This window comes from Oncorhynchus gorbuscha, unplaced genomic scaffold (assembly GCF_021184085.1).
Source record: "Oncorhynchus gorbuscha isolate QuinsamMale2020 ecotype Even-year unplaced genomic scaffold, OgorEven_v1.0 Un_scaffold_726, whole genome shotgun sequence".
NCBI classification, from domain to species: domain Eukaryota; kingdom Metazoa; phylum Chordata; class Actinopteri; order Salmoniformes; family Salmonidae; genus Oncorhynchus; species Oncorhynchus gorbuscha.
Window position 1 is genome coordinate 216,027 of NW_025745781.1, and position 21,672 is coordinate 237,698.

General features: G+C 41.1%; 1 long non-coding RNA gene across 1 annotated transcript; it reads right to left on the reverse strand.

Moving 5' to 3' along the window:
* Nucleotides 1-485: 485 nt before the first annotated feature.
* On the reverse strand, nt 486-21,197 carry LOC124019936. The gene is made up of 5 exons (XR_006835878.1): nt 21,113-21,197; nt 20,509-20,612; nt 19,644-19,989; nt 6,197-7,302; nt 486-737 (listed from the first exon to the last, which is right to left on the reverse strand). It is a non-coding gene; the product is annotated as an uncharacterized LOC124019936 (long non-coding RNA).
* Between the last annotated feature and the right edge of the window lie 475 nt (nt 21,198-21,672).

The window sequence follows — 21,672 nt, forward strand, 5'->3', positions numbered from 1 at the left end:
TCAATTCCGTTTCAATTCAGAAGGTAAACCAAATTCCAATTCCAACATTTCCTCATGGAAAAGCATTGAAGAGAATTGGAATTTCAGTGTGATTCCTGAATTGACCCCAACTCTGATGGTTTTGTGTGTCAAAAATCAGAATCCATATTTTTCCCAGAATATGTAACGCAGTTGGTGTGAAAAGACCTTTAAAATCAGAAACAAAGCATTGAAGGGGGCTTTAAAATACTTGTTGATACAAGTAGAAGCACTATAATAGGGTTTTAGAATCCCCTGTGGCCACCAAGTCACCAACCTCTCTCCACACCTGAACTTACCTGGGTCAGTGATACTATCTACTTCTTCCTCTTCCTCCTCTAGGTCTGGAGCAGACACTTCCCTGTTCTCCTCTTCTTCTTCTTCTTCTTCTTTGACTGCTCTTTCTTCTTCTTCTTTGACAGCTCTCTCCTCCACCTCTTCTTTGACTGCTCTTTCCTCCACTTCTTCTTCTTCTTTGACCACTCTCTCCTCCACCTCTTCTTTGACAGCTCTCTCCTCCACCTCTTCTTGGATTTCTGTCTCCTCTTCTTCCTCTTTGACAATCACATTGAGTTCCAGTGTTTGACTGCAGTCCTCCAGCTTCACTGAGACCATCTCTGGACCCTGCTGTGAACTTCTCTGTGATGGAACACCACAGCCAGAACCCGGGGACTCCATGGACTTGGGCTCAGCCATGGCAGGTTAGAAGGTAGGTGGATCTGCAGGTGGTATAGTCATAAGAGGCAGATACAGTGGAGGGTGAGTTGCACATAGCTAGCTGAAACTATACTGAACAAAAATATAAAAACACAACATGCAACAATTTCAAAGTCAGGCCTAGCCAATGAGAATGGGTTTTCCCCACAAAAGGGCTTTATTACAGACAGAAATGCACATCAGCACCCCCCTTCTCAGGACGATCCCTGTTGTGGAATAATCAGAATTGGTTGGTAACATAGGTAAGATGTTTTATATTCATCATATGTTTGTAAGTTACTTCTCATCAAGAATGTTATTTTTGTATAATACTGTGGCAGGGTTGCAGTATCTGTTCTATGTCAAGACTAAGTTGCATGGGCCGCATACAGGGGAGAGGTCAAAGTGTCATCGTGTGTAAACATATATTTTGCTCCACTGTGTATGTGGGCTAGTCACTCCCTACTTTTCCCATCGGGGAAAGGAGGATGGCAGTGTCTGGAATCATTCTATGCTCCCTCTAATGTTGTCCCTATCTTAACCTATAGCAATCATTCTCCTCTCTGTGAGTTTGTCCAGGATTGGTTGTATTTAGAATTGGTTGCATCTAAATGACAATTTTATATATGCCTGTTGATATGGAGGGTTGGTTTATGGTTCTAGGGTTTGAGTAAGGAGACAAAGCTGAACGATTTATTATGTCTATGCTGTCTGACTATGTGTGTTCTTTGCTATTAAAGGATCTCAGTTGCATTGTAGTGGGGCTCTCAGAGAATTCATTGATAGACACTGAATTGATCTGAGAGTCACAGGGTTGTGATAGAGCTCATATAATTAAAGATGGACTTTGATAACTAACTCTGACTTGTGTGTGGTTTGCGCTCATGATTTGGTAAATAGAGGAACATTTCCACGACATCCCGCAGGTGAAGGTGTCAGTGATGTGGAGGTCTGGGTTGGCATGGTTACACCTGGTCTGCTGGTTGGATGTACTACCAAATTCTCCAAAACAACTCGAGGTGGCTTATGGTAGAGAAATTAACATTAAATTATCTGGCAACAGCTCTGTTGGACATTTCTGCAGTCAGTATGCCATTTGTACCCTCCCTCAAAACCTGAGACATCTGTGGCATAGTGGTGTATGACAAAACTGCACATTTTAGAGTGGCCTTTTATTGTTCCCAGCACAATGTGCACCTGTGTAATGACCATGCTGTTTAATCAGCTTCTTGATATGCCACACCTGTCAGGTGGATGGATTATTTTTGGTAAATTAGAGATGCTCACTATAAGGGATGTAAACAACTTTGTGCACAACATTTCAGAGAAATAAGCTTTGTATGCATATGGAACTTTTCTGGGGTCTTATTTCAGCTCATGAAAAATGGGACCAACACATTACATGTTGCATTTTATATTTTTGTTCACTCAAAAGTGTTGTAAATGATCATGGCACTCCTACCGGACTTCGGTCTCAACGTAGACTTTGATCTGAAGCCGTTCTTGTGATTATTGTGACTTTGCCATTGTAATTGTGTGTAAACTTGTATAGTCAAATTAATCTATGATCGTATGCTATCCATTTGTTTGTATGCTGTTCTTTGTATGCCATTTTAATATTTGATTATTAACCAATGATATTAGGCCACTCCTGGCCATGATTACAGACACCTGTGTCTTTTGACACTATATAAAACGAGTCATCCCGCAGTGTTTGTGATTATACCCTGATGAAGACAGCTTGGCTGTCGAAACGTTGGTATTAAATTTTTGCATCTGAGCTCCAAGAGTGTGCGGCTTTCTTTTATTTTCAAACTCCTACCGGACTGCCAGTTGTAGAGCTCTATTAAAAATAAATTGGGTGTTTATCACCCTGTCTGTCTCTCTCTCCTCCCTGCTGCAGAGACCACCACAGAACATCAGTGTTTATCGCCTCGTCCGTGTTGCTGAAGCTGCAACATAATTACAGCCATTTCTGACTGAAAAGTTGTTAACGAAATCCTTCATTTGTTTAGCAAAAAACGTCCTTATTCCCTCAACCTGTAAGCAATAGGGGCTGACCTAAAGCATATCAAAATCACAATAATACATTGATTATAACAAATACCGTGACGGCAACATTTGACAGCAAAATGGATGCAGAGGACATGACAAATTAACTCGAAACGGGGAATTGTTTACAGGTTACTCAGGGGGTAAAGGGGAAGTCAGATTATGTGGAATAAATGTGACTAGTTGTGGAAAATACTGGAGATCTATAAAAAAGAAGTAGCCAGCACTGAGTGCATATTATATTGTGCCAAACAGGTGCTGATAGATTACAATATACTTTTTCTGACCGTTTGGAACAACGTAAACAACACCAAACAAATGATAAGCACAACAGAGTGTCTGTCAATTTGTTTTTTTTGTAAAGCCTTTATTACAGCATAGACTAAAAAAGCGTTGCATTAATTTGTGAAAGCAATTTCCGAAATGGAACGTTTACACGATTTTAAGGCTATTTATTCAATGGTCGATTTTGTTATTTTAAAAACAGAAATGCTTGATTGCATTTCTAAATCAGGAATGACTCGTGTGATGACATGAATGAATAAATGATTGACACAGTAGCCTACATAGAAGTATTGAAATATAGACCTTAGTAAATGACGGTATTAAAGACTACGGATGCGCTCTTAGGTCTACAGATCGATGGTGCTATACTAAGCCTACTAATGATATGACTTAATATAACGATCATCAGAATAATAATAAGGATATTGGGGGGGGGGGGGGTTATTATATAATTTTCCAGACCATTTGGAACAGTGTAAAAACAATCGATCTGGTCTAACGAAAGAAAGTGTAAAGCCTTTATTTAGTACAGCAAAGATTAAAAACAGCCAAATTTGTGAAATAGTTTATCCGACGTGTGGTTGTGTGAGGCTTGGTGCTCACGGAATCAGTAGGCTTTTAAACAAACACTCAGACCGGCAACAGAAGCAGGGTCTGTCTTATTTCTAGAGATATGGATGATTTATTTTACTTTTATTTAACTAGGCAAGTCAGTTAAGAACAAATTCCTATTTACAATGATGGCCTAGGAACAGTGGGTTAACGGCCTTGTTCAGAATGACAGATGTTTACCTTGTCAGCTCGGGGATTTGATCTCGCAACCTTTCGGTTACTGGCACAATGCTCTAACCACTTGGCTACCTGTCTCCACCTCATCGTTCTCAACACCTATATGCTGGATAACTTTGCTATTATGCACATAGCAACATGGTCTAGGAAAAGGCACCAATTCAACAGTGCCACTGATGTGTTTCAGACCTGCGGGCAGTGACCGCTATCCAATGTGAGAGAAAGTGCATGTTATTAAACCAATGTTTTATTAGTGTTGTTCGGTTGTTCTGACAATATAACACAATTACAGTAGCACGTCTTAGACTGAGACTGGACCATCCCCACGGCCTCCACAATGGATCAGTCCACTCAGACAGGAGCCAATCAGAAAGGTGGCACCATGAATTAATTGTTTTTTTTTACTAAAGAAATATCGGACGACCAACAGCCAAACAATGGACCAGTTGACTAAAATGGGGTCAGCACTAAGACTTAGCCTATAGGCACTCACTCAGCCCACACCACACACACACACACTCCTGTGATGTTTCAGAAAGTTGCATGAAAATAGAATCAATAATGCATTCAGTCTCATGATTAACTTGGGCAAATTAATGAACGTTCTACTAAGTTCAATACATTTATCTTTTTTTAAATATGTTTTAATGTCTGGATTCTGTCCGTGTTCTCCGCAATGCATATTTTATAGGGCATTACAATTGATCAATTACCTCAGGCCACGCCCCTTCCCTCCACACCTGTTCCCAGTCTTTAATCACCTCTGCCTTTTCCCTCAGGCCACGCCCCTTCCCTCCACACCTGTTCCCACTCTTTAATCACCTCTCTGCCTTTTACCTCAGGCCACGTCCCACAGGTTAGAGCATTGGCACAGTAACTAAAAGCTTGCTGGATCGAATCCCCAGGATGACAAGGTAAAAATCTGTCCCTGAGCAAGGCAGTTAACCCACTGTTCCCCGGGCGCCGAAGACTGGGAGGTCGAATAAGGCAACCCCCTGCCCCTCTCTGATTCAGAGGGGTTGGGTTAAATGCTGAAGACATTCAGTTGAACAACTGCCTAGGTATCCCCCTTTTCCTCCACACCTGTTTCCACTCTAATCACCTCTGGTCTCTAATACAAGTAGCATGCTACCTTTACCTTTGTAGATGCCACGGGGTGGCTCTATCCTAACTTGTGTGACATGATGTAAGTGCCTTTATTATACAGTGGTAGGGCTGGGTGATTATGTCCAAAATCTCATATCCCGATATAGCATTTTCTGTAAATAATGAATAAATAGTTTATATAAAACGACCACATGTAAAGGCCTATTATTACATTTTAAATTAGAACTCAAAAAGGTAGTTACTTATTTGATTTTCTGCTTTTATTTAGAACCTTTGCAATTTTTCAATTTAAGCAAGTAACAAAATATTGTGTATGTAAATAGAAAACACTACCCCAAAAATAGAGGCCTTAAATATATTTTGGGGGGCTTCCCTGTTTTGCACGTTATTTTGGCATTAATACGTGACTGCGGGACCGGCCTGCGGCATATTTCGCAGAGGACGGGTTTCTGGGGCTTTTTTCATACCCAAACCATGTCCATGCGACCGAAGTAGCCCCTCTTTTAGGTTCGAGCTCCGTGTCACGTTCACTCTCCTGTTTGTTTGTGTTGCCAATTTCCTTCCGTATAACCATGACCTGTTTGATATGCTAATGCCCCCCTTTGTCATGTTTAGTCCTGGCAGTCTCATACATGTGTACCTATATGTTAAGCCTAGTCATATGGCGTTACTTCATGATTTATGCACCTTTGTTGTGTTCCTAATGCGTTTCTCTAGTCTTCTAGACCGCCACTTCCTACCTTACTGTGCTACCGGCGCCAACTCCAACCCTTCCCCCATATGCAACTGTGTTTATTATAAATACCCTCAACGTGGATTATCAACCTCCATCTCCTAAATGTGTTCTGACCGATGCTGCAACACCCCGGAACTAGCCTATACAGTCCACATAGTCCTTTTATTTTTGAAATCGTAGCTACTGTAAGTAGTATAGCTAGTACTAAGTAATGTGGGTGGGTCTACATTGGGGCTATTGAAGTGATGAGAATTTTTTTGTTGTCGATTTCTAGCTAATCTCGGTTACCCAGAAGTAAATTATCGCCAAGCCTTACGTGGTGGAAAATAGTTCAGGACTGTTGCTCCTCTTCACTGCTAGTAAACAAAACAAGCTAACGTTAGCTAGCTAACAGTAGATAGGTTGTTGGCCCTCAGTAGCGGTTAATCTTCCAATGGGGTTTTCACTGACGATTGATAATGGAAGCCAGACTTTATTCACGCTCATAAATAGTTCAACAGATCATAAACTCACCTTTAAAAATAGCCCTGTCGTCAGTTGCTTGGCTGAGTAAGGACACGCGACGAAAAGAAGCAGGAACGTAAACTTCCGCCCGCGTTTCTAAAAGCGGAAGTGACGTTATATTTGTGCTGCCGTCAGTTAGATACTGTAGGTATGGAGCCAGCAACTCAACGGCTTTCCAATAATTCAAAAAATATAAGGAAGCTGAAAATTATATAGTATTGATACTTCTTCCCTTCTGCCACTACCAAAACGCTAGAGAATTAAATAGTTAAACTATATTTAAAAAAGAGTCAGGACAGGCCAGTCACAGATAGAGCAAGCTAGCAAAGTTAACTAGCATCGTTAGCATTGGTATGTGGAAGTTTTGTTTGCAGCAGTGGTACTAACATCTGAATTACCATGTACCATAATTTGTTAGACATCGAGTTTTTACCGGATACTAAAGGAATTATTACATGTTGCCCAGAGTTGAAGTGATAATGCAGGGTAAGTATATACTGAGTACTGATGACAAGTAGTGTTCATGTTAACGCAAGAACCCCTGCTCTATTGTCACATAACAGTTGCGGTTGGTAAATGCTGTTTGCATGTTTTACTTCTGTGGTTTGAAGTTGACTTTCTTCTAAAGCAACAGTCCAGTGTCAGGCCTGTGATACATTCACCAGTGTGTATTCATACTTTATGACCATCAGAAACCCTTCCCACACTGAGCAGTGAAAAGGCTTCTTTCCTGTGTGGCTCAGCTGGTATCTATTTAAGGTCTGTAAAAGAGGGAACTCTTTCTACAAAAAGAGCAGTAGTTCAACTCGTTCCCTTTGAGTAACTTGGTGCATATTTAGTTTGCTATTCCCCCATTGACCACAGGGGTAAGTTTTCTTTCTTTTGAGAGTCTGTTGGTGTGATTTAAGGTCAATTGGACAAATAAAACGGTCTGCAGTCTGAGCAAGGTTGGGGCCTACAAGTGTGTCTTCTCAACTCCTCTGGCTCATAGAAACTAGTGAAGCAGTCCATGCAGTGGTGATGTTTCTGTCTTGAGTTCCTCCGTCTGTGTTGTTTATGGTTTCCTGATGCTGTGGAACTGGGCTCACTGTCTGAACCTGGGTTGGAGCTCTCTCCTGTGGGAATATGAACAGATATGTTGTTAGAATCAGGAACAGAGCATTGAAATGGGCTTTTTTATTTTACCTTTATTTAACTAGGCAAGTCAGTTAAGAACAAATTCTTATTTTCAAACACGGCCTAGTGGTTAGAGCGTTGGACTAGTAACCGAAAGGTTGCGAGTTCAAACCCACGAGCTGACAAGGTACAAACCTTTCGGTTACTAGTCCAACTCTAACCACTAGGCTACCCTGCCTCCTCAGTCTGGTTTTAAAATGGAATTTGATCTTCAGTGCGTCACAAGTAAATGAAGGTTGGGTTTGGATTACAATTATGTCAACAAATCATGCCTCCTTTTGCCATTCTCCAAGTGCAAATTGCCCCTCTGCCCACTTCGAGTCCCTTCAATGAATGGAGCTCTGTTGTTTCATTGCCCCCAACGCGTTCAAAGGATCATGGCCGTTTGAGACTGAAAAGCCCTATACGAACTGACCCTGTAATGCTTCCAGCAGATGCACAGGGTATACTTTGCATGCCCAGCCAAAGGACCCTATCATGAGGAATAGGTGGTTGGAGTTTGTTGGTCCCCAGTGGTGGTGAGTATACCGCTAGCTAGACCATAGACTGCTGGTTATGAATACAGTCCATTCGGAAAGTATTCACACCCCTTGATGTTTCCCCACATTATGTTGTTACAGCCTGGATTCAATTGGGATTTTGTGTCACTGGCCAACACACAATAGCCCATCATGTCATGGAAATTAAAAGCTGAAATGTTTTGAGTCAAGTATTCAACCCCTTTACAGCCTAAAAAAAGTAAAGGAGTAAAAATGTGCTTAAGTCACATAATAATTTGCATGGACTCTCTCTCTGTGCAATAATGGTGTTTAACATGATTTTTTTGAATGACTACCTCATCTCTGTCCCCCACACCTACAATTATCTGTAAGGTTCCGCATTCGAGTAGTGAATTTCAAACACAGATTCAACCACAAATACCAGGGAGATTTTCCAGTGCCTCGTAAAGAAGGGCACCTATTGGTAGATGTGTAGAAAATATATAAGACATTGAATATCCCTTTGAGCAGGGGGAAGTTATTGATTACACTTTGGATGGTGTAGCAATACACCCAGTCACTACAAAGATACAGGCGTCCTTCCTAACTCAGTTGCCAGAGAAAAAAGAAACCACTCAGCGATTTCACCATAGCCAATTGTGACTTTAAAACAGTTGAGTTTAATGGCTGTGATTGGAGAAATGAGGATGGATCAACATTTTACTTACTCCTCAATACTAACATAATGAAAGATTCAAAAGGAAGCCTGTACAGAATAAAAAAATATTCAAAAACATGCATCCTGTTTGCAATAAAATACTGAAGTAAAACTGGAAAAAAAGGAGTGGCTTCCATCTGGCCACTCTACCATAAAGCCCTGAGAGCTGCAGAAATAGTTGTCCTTCTGAAAGGTTCTCCCATTTCCACAGAGGATCTCTGGAGCTCTGTCAGAGTGACCATCGGGTTCTTGGTCACCTTCCTGACCAAGGCCCTTCTCCCTCGAATGCTCAGTTTGGCCGGGCAGCCAGCTCGAGAAAGAGTTGGTGGTTCCAATCTTCTTCAATTTAAGAATGATTGAGGCCACTGTGTTCTTGGGGACCTTCAATGCTGCAGACTTCTTTTGGATCTGTGCCTCGACACAGTCCTGTCTCAGAGCTCATTTCTAAAAAATTAAAAAAAAAAAAAAAAACAGTTTGCCTTGTCATTACAAGATATTGTTTGTAGAATGAGGACTTAAAACAAATCTATTTTAGAATAAGGCTGTAATGGAACAAAATGTGTAAAGAGAAGGGGTCTGAATATTTTCCAAATGCACATTTATAATATTAGAAAGGAACTTAGGGATGGCAGGTAGTCTAGTGGTTAAGAACATTGGGCCAGTAGGTTGCTGGTTCGTATCCCCAAGCAGACTAGGTGAAAAAAATCTGATGTGCCCTTGAGCAAGGCACTTAACCCTAATTGGTCCTGTGAGTCGCTCTGGATAAGAGCGTCTGCTAAATGACAAATGTCTAATGTAACAAACTTCCTTTCTCATGTTACGCACGAAGGAAGGAAGGAATCAGGTCACCTCATGGCCTCATCAAGCATGAACTATTACTATTACCTATTAGGTAGGTAGGTAGTAGCATACGGCTTGTATGGGAAATGAGAGGTGAAAAAGGCAGAGGAAAGGCGAATAGGGAGAAATAACATGGGTGTTTTCATTAGTTGAATTCAGTTGCAATACGTTGGGTCTGTTGCAAAACGTTTTGCCACTGAAACCGTTTACTCCAAACGAAAAACGATTTGCATCAACAAGAATTTCTATTGGACAAATTAAAAGGGATACTTGGGGATTTTGGCAATGATGCTCTTTATCTACTTCCCCAGTCAGATTAACTCATGGATACCATTTGTCTGTCTCTGTGTCCAGTATGAAGGAAGTTAGAGGTCGTTTTGTAAGCCAATGCTAACTAGCATTAGCGCAGCTACACCATAGACTTCAAGTCATTGCACTAATGCTAGTTAGCAACTTCCTTCAAACTGCATGCAGACAAACATTTTAAAAAAAATGGTATCTACGAGATCATTTACCTCTGGGGAAGTAGATAAAGGTCTTAATTTCCAAAATCCCTAAGTATTCCTTTATGGTAGGTCCCCTCCCAGTTTACTAAATGTTTAGCAAAATAATACAACTAAACAATACCCTGTAACGGCGTTCTTCGTTTGTAGAAAGAGAGTCGGACCGAAATGCAGCGTGGTGGTTACTCATGTCTTTAATGAAGAAAGCGATACATGAAATAACTATACAAATGCAAAAACAACAAACGGAACGTGAAAATCTAATTACAGCCTATCTGGTGAAACTACAGAGACAGGAACAATCACCCACAAAATACCAAGCGAAACCAGGCTACCTAAATACGGTTCCCAATCAGAGACAACGAGAATCACCTGACTCTGATTGAGAACCACCTCAGGCAGCCAAGTCCATACAACACCCCTACTCAGCCGCAATCCCAATAATACAAAAACCCCAATACGAAATACAACAACATAAACCCATGTCACACCCTGGCCTGACCAAATATATAATGAAAACACAAAATACAATGACCAAGGCGTGACATACCCCTGGTGTGGAGGGAAGGGCCTTCAGGGGTATCCAAATAGATTCAGCTGCAAACTGACCCCAACTAATCACAATTTCATACCTTGATTACATTGGGACATGATCACATCTTTTTTTGTGTAATAATTTGAAATTCCTAAATTAAACACATTTTTAGCTGAATTTCTAGTGATTAGCTTTTTCTTTACCCAAAATTTACCCCCCCCCCAAAAAAGAATAATATAGATACTTTTACAACTCTGAAAGGCCCCCCAAAAAATCTCTTGCTGGATGTTTTTTGAAAAGTGAATCATTCATTTTGGAAGCTGCCTTGCAAGATATCACTCTGGTCGACGGTGAAGTCGGCTCAAATCAAAGGTCACGTAGGTTAATACGTGGGGTAATGAGTAGGATGTGTTGACACATGCCAAATTGATTTTATTTATTTTTTAATAAAAAGGCTGTCTTCCCAATACAAACTAGTTTGAAAATTCAAACATGTACTTTATGGAAAATATCTGTGTTTCTGAACGATGTATCATGCTGCTTTATTGACAATATGACCAAGTAGCGCAGATCGCTTTTCAATATGAGCATCCCTCACCGGCTTCACTCGGGTCACGTGACGGACCATAGCCCAGTGTAACCCAGGCCAGTTTAATCAAATCCCCTCCTAAGTGTCACGACCCTTCACAACAAGTTGATTTAGCTGAACCTGCTGTGTTTGTGCTGGGACGGAATTAAAGCCTGCACCACATGTGGATGGGCTGTCCAGAACAGGAGTTCCAGGCCCCTGATATACTGTTATTAACTGGATGGGCTGTCCAGAACAGGAGTTACAGGCCCCTGATATACTGTTATTAACTGACAGATGTCATTAAGCAGTTGAGTAAACTGTCCTTATAAAATTGTTAATGTACATATGTCGTATTTTAGCAGGGCCTTGGGAATATCGGATAGTAACTCTTGATCCAATACATTTTAAGGGTCCTTTAAACGACTCAAGTCTGTGCTCGCAAATTAGTCTTATGGAGATCTGCCTTTTTACTGAAGTGGCTGGGAAATTTACATTACATTACATTTAAGTGACTTACAAATTGGTGCATTCACCTTATGACATCCAGTGGAACAACCACTTTACAATAGTGCATTGAGAAGGATTACTTTTCCTTAAAGAGGTGGGGTTTCAAGGTGGTGATTGACTGTCCTGGCGTGTGAGGGAGTTTGTTCCACCATTGGGGAGCCAGAGCAGCGAACAGTTTTGACTGAGCTGAGCGGGAACTGTACTTCCTCAGTGGTAGGGAGGCGAGCAGGCCCTGATCAGAAAGGTTGAACACTAGACGGGCTGCGGCGTTCTGGATGAGTTGTAGGGGTTTAATGGCACAGGCAGGGAGCCCAGCCAACAGCGAGTTGCAGTAATCCAGACGGGAGATGACAAGTGCCTGGATTGTACTCTGCGGATGTTGTAAGCATGAACCTACAGGAACGGGCCACCGCCTTGATGTTAGTTGAGAACGACAGTTTGTTGTCCAGGATCATTCTGGGAGGAGGACACAATGGAGTTGTCAACCGTGATGGTGAGATCATGGAACGGGCAGTCCTTCCCCGGGAGGAAAGCAGCTCCGTCTTGCTGAAGTTTCCGTCATCCACAATATGTCTGCCAGAATAATTCGCCACCTGGTTGAAGAATAGCAATGATAGGAAACCATGTGAGGTTATGTGAGTACATAGGAGAGGGCCTAGAACAAGCCCTGGGGGACACCATGAGAGCGCGTGGTGATTTCTGGTAGGAGCGATCAGGTAGGACATGCCGGAGATTTGGAGAGGAGGATCTGATGGTTCACAGTTCGAAGGCATAGGTCTAGAAGGATGAGAGCAGAGGAGAGAGAGTTAGCTTTTCTCCAATACAGAGAAGAACAGTTGAATGTAGTCTTGAAAACTGATTTTCAAGAAGGTCATTCATGTGACCAAGGACGGCACAAGAGTTTTGAGAGGAAAGGGATACTGGTCTGTAGTTTTGACATCGGAACGAGTGTAGGTTTTTTAGGGGTGCAATGCTCTCTTGAAGTTTTGATGAGCGAGGTGAAGGGAGAAGGTCTCCAAAGCGGAGGGGATAGGGTTCGAGCGGGCAGGTTGTTGGGCGGCCGGCCGTCACAAGAGGCGAGATTTCATCTTCAGAGCACAGGGTAGGGCAGTGTAGCGGTGTTGTTTGACTTAGCAAAGTTTGAGGATCGGATGTCGCCAGATCTTCTTTTCAAAATATCTGACGAAGTCATCTGCAGAGAGGGAGGAGGGGGGAGGGGGAGGAGGATTCAGGAGGGAGGAGAATGTGGCAAAGAGCTTCCTAGGGTTAGAGGCAGATGCTTGGAATTTAGAGTGGTAGAAAGTGGCTTTAGCAGCAGAGACAGAGGAGGAAAATGTAGAGAGGAGGGAGTGAAAGGATGCCAGGACAAGCCCTGTTCTGTGAGCTCGCATTGAGTGTCAACCACGGAGCGGGAGGGGAGTTGAGTTTGGAAGATAGGGGACATAGAGAGTCAAAGGATGCAGAAAGGGAGGAGAGGAGGGTTGAGGAGGCAGAATCAGGAGATAGGTGGGAGAAGGTTTGAGCAGAGGGAAGAGATGATAGGATGGAAGAGGAGAGAGTAGCGAGAGCTGAAGGTTGGGACGGCGCGATACCATCCGAGTAGGGGCAGTGTGGGAAGTGTTTGAGAGCGAGAGGGAAAAGGAAAGTGGTCGGAGACTTGGAGGGGAGTTGCTGGAAGAACAGCATCTAGTAAAGATGAGGTTAAGCGATTGCCTGCCCAGGGTGAGGTCAAAAGAGGAGAGGAGTGGAAAGAAGGAGGCAGAGAGAATTCAAAGGTAGGACGTGGGGAGGTTAAAGTCACCCAGTCCTGAGCTTATCAAGGCATCAAGCTCATTGATGAACCTCCGAGGGGACCTGAGGGCGATAAATGATAAGGATGTTAAGCTTGAAAGGGCTGGTAACTGTGACAGCATGAAATTCAAAGGAGGCGATAGACAGATGGGTAAGGGGAGAAAGAGAGAATGACCACATGGGAGAGATGATCCCTATGCCACCACCCCGCTGACCAGAAGCCTTGTACACGTATTAAGTAGCAGTGTTATCTGTGGTGATCCATGTTTGGATGCCAAGAAGTCGAGGGACTGGAGGGAGGCATAGGCTGAGATGAACAGGAGTTCCAGGCCCTGATAACTGTTATTAACTGGCAGGGTCACTGTGGAAGCGTTTGTATGGTCTGTGCAGAGAGGAGAGAACAGGGATAGACAGACACATAGTTGACAGGCTACAGAAGAGGCTACGCTAATGCTGACAAGTGGATATACACGTCTCGAATGTTCAGAAAGTTAAGCTTACGTAGCAAGAATCTTATTGACTAAAATTATTAAAAATGATACAGTACTGCTGAAGTAGGCTAGCTGGCAGTGGCCGTTGTTGACTTTGTAGGCTAGCTGACAGTGGCCGTTGTTGACACTACACTAAACGTTGAGGAGTAGTTTCTACAGTGCTCTTGATAGCTAGCACTGTTGATACATGTTTTTAATGACAATAGCTGCTAGCTTAGAAAACGCTCTAGACTCATTAGTCTGTAGCTGAAGCTATGTAGCTAGCTAATCAAACAAATCAAACCGTTGTGCTGTAATGAAATGAAATGAAAAATGTGATACTATCTGGGTTGTTTGCGGAAGTTCTATTAGTTGGGCTGTTGGCTAGCTAGCAGTGACGTTGACAACTAGCTGGCTAGCTAACGGTAAATTAAGATAATCACTCTAAGACTACACGCTCTAAACTACACAATTATCTTGGATACGAAGACAGCAAAGACAACTATGTAGCTAGCTAACACTACACTAATCAAGTCGTTCAGTTGAGTGTAATAGTTTCTACAGTGCTGCTATACGGTGGACGTTTGCTAGCTGGCAAGATCATGACTGACAACAATAGAAGCTCTTCACTTTGTTGTCCTCTTTCTTTTCCTTTTTTCTGATGCCTAGAAATGACTGACAACACAGCTCTTAGCTCCCTCAGTAGATGCCTACTGGAGAACATACATATATATATGACTGACAACACAGCTCTTACAGTAGATGCCTACTGGATAACATGCATAAATATATATGACTGACAACACAGCTCTTAGCTCCCTCAGTAGATGCCTACTGGATAACATACATATATATATGACTGACAACACAGCTCTTATATAGATGCTCTACTGGACTGGAGAACACATATATATATGACTGACAACACAGCTCTTAGCTCCCTCAGTAGATGCCTCTGACAACACAGCTCTTAGCTCCCTCATAGATGCCTACTGGATAACATACATATATATATATGACTGACAACACAGCTCTTAGCTCCCTCAGTAGATGCCTACTGGAGAACATACATATATATATGACTGACAACACAGCTCTTAGCTCCCTCAGTAGATGCCTACTGGATAACATACATATATATATGACTGACAACACAGCTCTTAGCTCCCTCAGTAGATGCCTACTGGATAACATACATATATATATGACTGACAACACAGCTCTTATCATAGATGACTGATAACATACATATATATATATGACTGACAACACAGCTCTTAGCTCCCTCAGTAGATGTCTACTGGATAACATACATATATATATGACTGACAACACAGCTCTTAGCTCCCTCAGTAGATGTCTACTGGATAACATACATATATATATGACTGACAACACAGCTCTTAGCTCCCTCAGTAGATGTCTACTGGATAACATACATATATATATGACTGACAACACAGCTCTTAGCTCCCTCAGTAGATGTCTACTGGATAACATACATATATATATATGACTGACAACACAGCTCTTAGCTCCCTCAGTAGATGCCTACTGGATAACATACATATATATATGACTGACAACACAGCTCTTAGCTCCCTCAGTAGATGCCTACTGGATAACATACATATATATATGACTGACAACACAGCTCTTAGCTCCCTCAGTAGATGTCTACTGGATAACTTATTTGTATTGTTTTTAATATTTTTAAATTAATTTCTTATTAACACTTTGTTCTAGCTAGCTATTTGTGTAGGTAGCTGTCAAGTAAACGCACAGACAGGCGTTTGGCTTAGACACCCCAGCGGCTTGGCTTATGTCAGCATTTCTTTTTACACAAATCATTCCATTAAAATGTCACAGCCAGTAAAAATCTGGACATGAAAGGTCAGATGCTTGTGGCATGGATCCACAAAACAACCAGTCTTGGCTCGGTTAATTCAGATCTTATTTTCCAGGTCACATATCTCGCTGTAAATCTATTACGGTGTCAGCAATGTGAGGACCTCGTGGTTGACTAATAAGGTCAAAATAATGTGCTGGCCTGTATCAGATCTCTCTGTGGTCCACAGTAAAGGTATGAGGTCTTCACCTTTCAGCATGCAGAGTGAAGTCAATGGAGGGATAAATGTAATATTAATCTAATACATTTACAAGGAGAAACAGTTGGATCAAATGGGGAGATGTAGTGTTTTACAGCAAGATTTACAGATCTTTAGACAAACAAGTAGTCAAAAGTATTACCCCCTGCCAGTGACCTTCTAACATGGCCGTGATCCAAAACTGGGTGTCAGAAATACATGCAGCCTGAAGTCATTTATAGAGTAGTGGCCCGAGGGCACACACTTAATGTGTTGTGAAATGCAATGTTTTTATCTCATATAACTGCCTTATTTTGCTGGAGCCCAGGAAGAGTAGCTGCTGCTTTGCCAGGAACTAAATGGGATCCATAATAAACCCCAGGAAGAGTAGCTGCTGCTTTGGCAGGAACTAAATGGGATCCATAATAAACCCCAGGAAGAGTAGCTGCTGCTTTGGCAGGAACTAATGGTCATCCATAATAAATACAAGCTCAGTTATGTCAAGTTGGCTGGATGTCCTTTGGGTGGTGGACCATTCCTGATACACATGGGAAACTTGAGCAGGAAATACCCAGCATCGTTGCAGTTCTTGACTCAAACCGGTGCGCCTGGCACCTACTACCATACCCCGTTCAAAAGTACTTAAATATTGTCTTACCCGTGGCACACATACACAATCCATGTCTCAATTGTATCAAGGCTTAAAAATAATTATTTAACCTGTCTCCCCCCCTTCACCTATACTGATTGAAGTGGATTTAACAGGTGACATCAACAAGGGATCATAGCTTTCACCTGGTCAGTCTGTCATGGAAAGAGCATGTGTCCTTAATGTTTTTAATTTGAAGGCAGCTTAATGTGAATACTGGGCAAGAGGTGTGTAGACTTCACTAGCGACTGTATATACAGGTTTAATATGTGAATTCTGACCAAATGGGTTCAATATTGTAAAATAATTTTAATTGTGGTAATATAATGACCCAAGTATCTCACTTGCATCTGGATGGAGTAGTCCTGCTTGTAATTGAAGTAGTCCTGCTTGTAATTGCAGTAGTCCTTTGCTGTTGTTCAGGGATTGATTTGCACTTTTTGCACCAAAGTACATTCATCTCTAGGAGACAGAACGCGTCTCCTTCCTGAGCAGTATGACGGCTGCGTGGTCCCATGGTGTTTATACTTGCGTACTATTGTTTGTACAGATCAACGCGGTACCTTCAGGTATTTGGAAATTGCTCCCAAGGATGAACCAGACTTGTGGAGGTCTACAGTTTTTTTTTTTTCTGACATTGTGGCCGATTTCTTTTAATTTCCCCAAGATGTCAAGCAAAGAGGCACTGACTTTGAAGGAAGGCCTTGAAATACATCCACAGTAGAGGTCGACCGATTAATCGGAATAGCCGATTTAATTAGGGCCGATTTCAAGTTTTCATAACAAACAGAAATCAGCGTTTTTAGAGACCGATTATGGCTGATTACATTGCACTCCACACGGAGACTGCGTGGCAGACTGACAACCTATTACGTGAGTGCAGCAAGGAGCCAAAGTAAGTTGCTAGCTAGCATTAAACTTATCTTGTAAAAAAACAATCTTAACAATCACTAGTTAACTACACATGTTTGAAATTACTAGTTTATCTAGCTTGTCCTGCGTTTGCATATAATCGATGCGGTGCCTTTTAATTTATCATCGAATCACAGCCTACTTCGCCAAACAGGTGATGATTTAACAAGCGCATTTGCAAAAAAAGCACTGTCGTTGCACCAGTGTGGACCTAACCACAAACATCAATGCCTTCCTTAAAATCAATACACAAGTATATATTTTTAAACCTGCATATTTAGTTAATATTGTCCAGTAACATGAATTTCTTTTAACTAGGGAAATTGTGTCACTTCTCTGTACAAGCAGAGTATATGCAGCAGTTTGGGCTGCCTGGCTCGTTGCGTACTGTGTGAATACCATGTCTTCCTTACAAAGACCGTAATTAATTTGCCAGAATTGTACATAATTATGACATAACATTAAAGGTTGCGCAACGTAACAGCAATATTTAGACTTAGGGATGCCACCCGTTCGATAAAATACAGAATGGTTCCGTATTTCACTGAATGAATCAAATGTTTTGTTTTCAAAATGATAGTTTCCGAATTTGACCATATTAATGACCTAAAGCTCGTATTTCTGTGTGTTATTATAATTAAGTCTATGATTTGATATTTGATAGAGCTGTCTGACTGAGCGGTGGTAGGCAGCAGCAGGCTCGTAAGCATTCATTCAAACAGCACTTTCCTGCGTTTGCCAGCAGCTCTTTGCTGTGCTTCAAGTATTGTGCTGTTTGACTTCAAGCCTATCAACTCCCAAGATTAGGCTGGCAATACTATAGTGCCTAAAAGAACATCCAATAGTGAAAGGTATATGAAATACAAATGGATTCGGGAGAAATAGTCCTATAACTACAACCTAAAACTTATTACCTGGGAATATTGAAGACTCATGTTAAAAGGAACCACCAGCTTTCATATGTTCTCATGTTCTGAGCAAGGAACTTAAACGTTAGCTTTTTTATATGGCACATATTGCACTTTTACTTTCTTCAACACTTTGTTTTTGCATGATTTAAACCAAATTGAACAGGTTTCATTATTTATGAGACTAAATAGATTTTGATGTATTATATTAGTTAAAATAAGTGTTTATTCAGTATTGTTGTAATTGTCATTATTACAAATATATATATTAAAAATCGGGCGATTTTAATCGGTATCGGCCCTTTTTTGTTCTCCAATCGGAGTTAAAATCATAATGATCGACCTCTAATCCACAGGTGCACCTCCAATTGACTCAAATGATGTCAATTAGCCTAACAGAAGCTTCTAAAGCCATGACATCACTTTCTGGAATTTTCCAAGCTATTTAAAGGCACAGCCAACTGAGTTGAGTGTATGTAAACTTCTGACCCACTGGAATTGTGATACAGTGAATTAAGTTAAATAATCTGTTTGTTAACAATTGTTAGAAAAATTACTTGTCATGCACAAAGCAGATGTCCCAACTGACTTGCCAAAACTAGTTTAACAAGAAATTTGTGGAGTGGTTGAAAAGTTAATGACTCCAACCTAAGTGTATGTAAACTTCCAACTTCAACTGTGTGTGTGTATATATATACATATATATTTTACTGCTCTAGGGATGTAATTATTTTTTGGATAATCTTATTTACTGTTATGTATTGTTAAAAAATATTTGTTCACTATTTATGTGAGGTGCAATGCAGAGAACGCAGGAATAATTATAATTTAATTACCATAGTGAATTATTGTAATGTTTGTTTGTGTCAATAAGGGATGGGTTGCCAATTAGAGATTTCACACAAAAATACAATGTCATTCATTCGGTAGAAACAAAGTCAAATTGATTGTCTAATTGATTAATGCATTAATAGGTGTCTCTGAAAAATTCTGATGTGAAACATTTAAATTAATGATATTTGACTCAAATGCCCAACGATTGAACAGAGCATTCTGTCTGGATTAATTGGCATTCTGTAACTATGGAAATGGCAACAAAATTGCTGTGGTATCGTTTTGGTATTGAGTATCGTGATACTAAACCTGGTATCGAAGTCAAAATTCTGGTATCGTGACAACACTTTCAGGAACAGTAAGAGCATTAAAAGGGGGCTTTAAAATACTTGTTGATTCAAGCATAATAATCGTTTTGGAATCCCCAGTGGGCACCAAGGCACCAACTTCTCTCTGTTCTCCACACCTGAACTTACCTGGGTCAGTGATACTATCTACTTCTTCCTCTAGATCTGGAGCAGACACTTCCCTGTTCTCTTCTTCTTTGACTTGTATATCAGCTTCCTCTTTCACTCCTCTCTTCTCCTCTTTGACTCATCTCCTCCATCACCCTTTCTTCTTATTCTTTAACTTCTACTTGAAGTTCTCTCTCTTCCCTGATCACAATCACATTGAGGTCCAGTGGTTGACTGCAGTCCTCCAGCTTCACTGACACCATCTCTGGACCCCACTGTGAGCTTCTCTGATGGAACACCACAGACAGAACCCGGGGAATCCATGGGCTTGGGTTCAGCCATAGTAGGCCCATGTAGGTAGGTGGATCTGAAGGTGGTTTAGTCACAAGAGGCAGTGAAGGGTGAGTTACACATAGCTAGCTGACGCTACATTCCAAATACATTTTCTAAAGTCGTAGCTTACTAGCTAGCTAGCTATAGCAAGTTGTTAAAATTACAACTTTTCTCAACTTTTCTCATCACAGGTTGAGTTAACTTTAATGACTTACTACGCAATGAGACATTTAGCCAATTGTTACCCAAACGTATATCTATTTACTCTGAGGTGAAATCAGACTGCATGGGTTTTACTAGGTAGCCTCAGGCTAGCCCTTGATCATGACTCTCAGTTCCATTCAATTACTCATAAGAGCTCGATTGTCTATTGTTTGTAATCTATGTATGCTTGTGTTCTCTCATGTGCTTTATGTATTGATTTGATATTAATAAAAAAATAAAAATAAGTAATATAATAAAATATAATTTTTTTTAAAGTCATTGGCATACATTCGTAAGGTATCTTCTGTGAGCTACAGGGACCATTAGTATCTTTTGAGTTTTTACACACCTTTTTTAGGGTTAGGGTTCCCACACAGCCATATCTCCATGTTACTGCACGTGTTTGCAGAAGACAAGAGGGACCACCTGTGCTCATTAGCATGCTCATAGCACCTGTGTGTAACGGAAGAAGGCCGCCTGAAACGTGTTGTAACTGAAAAATACTGTCGGCTGCAACTGTGATAAAGCCTGTTACAACAGTGTACATTTTGCATTTATGAAATTATTTTTGATGTCATATGAAAGTAGATGGCTTTATGTTTCTAAAACCGTATCGCAATAGAGAATCGATTCACGTTATGGAGTATTTGGCTGTTTTGGCTGCCAGAGCCAATCTACTTCTGAAAATACCATAAGGAGCTTGGACCTTAAGAGTAAGGGTAGACTCCTTAAGAGTAACATATTAGGTTAGCTAATTGACTATCTTCTAAAAGGTGGTGGAAAATGCTTCACCTTTTACTCTGCTGGTAACACAACAAGCTAGCTAAGAGTATAATAGCTAGATATCTGCCCTTGGTAGACATCATTCCACCAATTTGACTTTCACTGAGGATTTGCAATGGGAGTCGGGGTTTATTTGCGCTCATAAATAGCTCAACAGATCATAAACTCACCTTTAAAAGTTGTAGAGTAGCTAAGATTAATTGTCGCCAATTGTTGACAGGGAACGAGAGGAAAACTATCAGGAACGTAACTTCCGCGTTCTACATCTCTTATTCTATGGTATAAAGGCGTTGACACAATTTGAATGTGCATGCCGCCACCTACTGCATGGTAGTAAGCTAGAGAACAAAAAAAATAAATGTAAATTTGCAGAAAAGGGAATTGTCCCCCACAATGGGCACGTCATAATACCCAATAAAACCTAGCGGTCAAACACGGGAATGGTTCCACTCGTCTTGCCACCATTAATTTTTCACATAGTGAATTTTACAAACAATGTCAGCAACCATCAGGGGTGAAAGTAAGGCGGTGAGGTCCGGAATAGTAGGGGAACTCCTTACAGTAAAACATGAGCCTATCACAATAAAGAAAACATTAGGCTATTACACCATTTTTATATCATTACTGCATGTCGGAGTCATGAAAAATGAGCATAGGTATAGCCTCTGCTCCAAAATGCCATTTGGTTCGACGGAAACACTGACATTTTACCAAGGCAGAGACAAGTGGC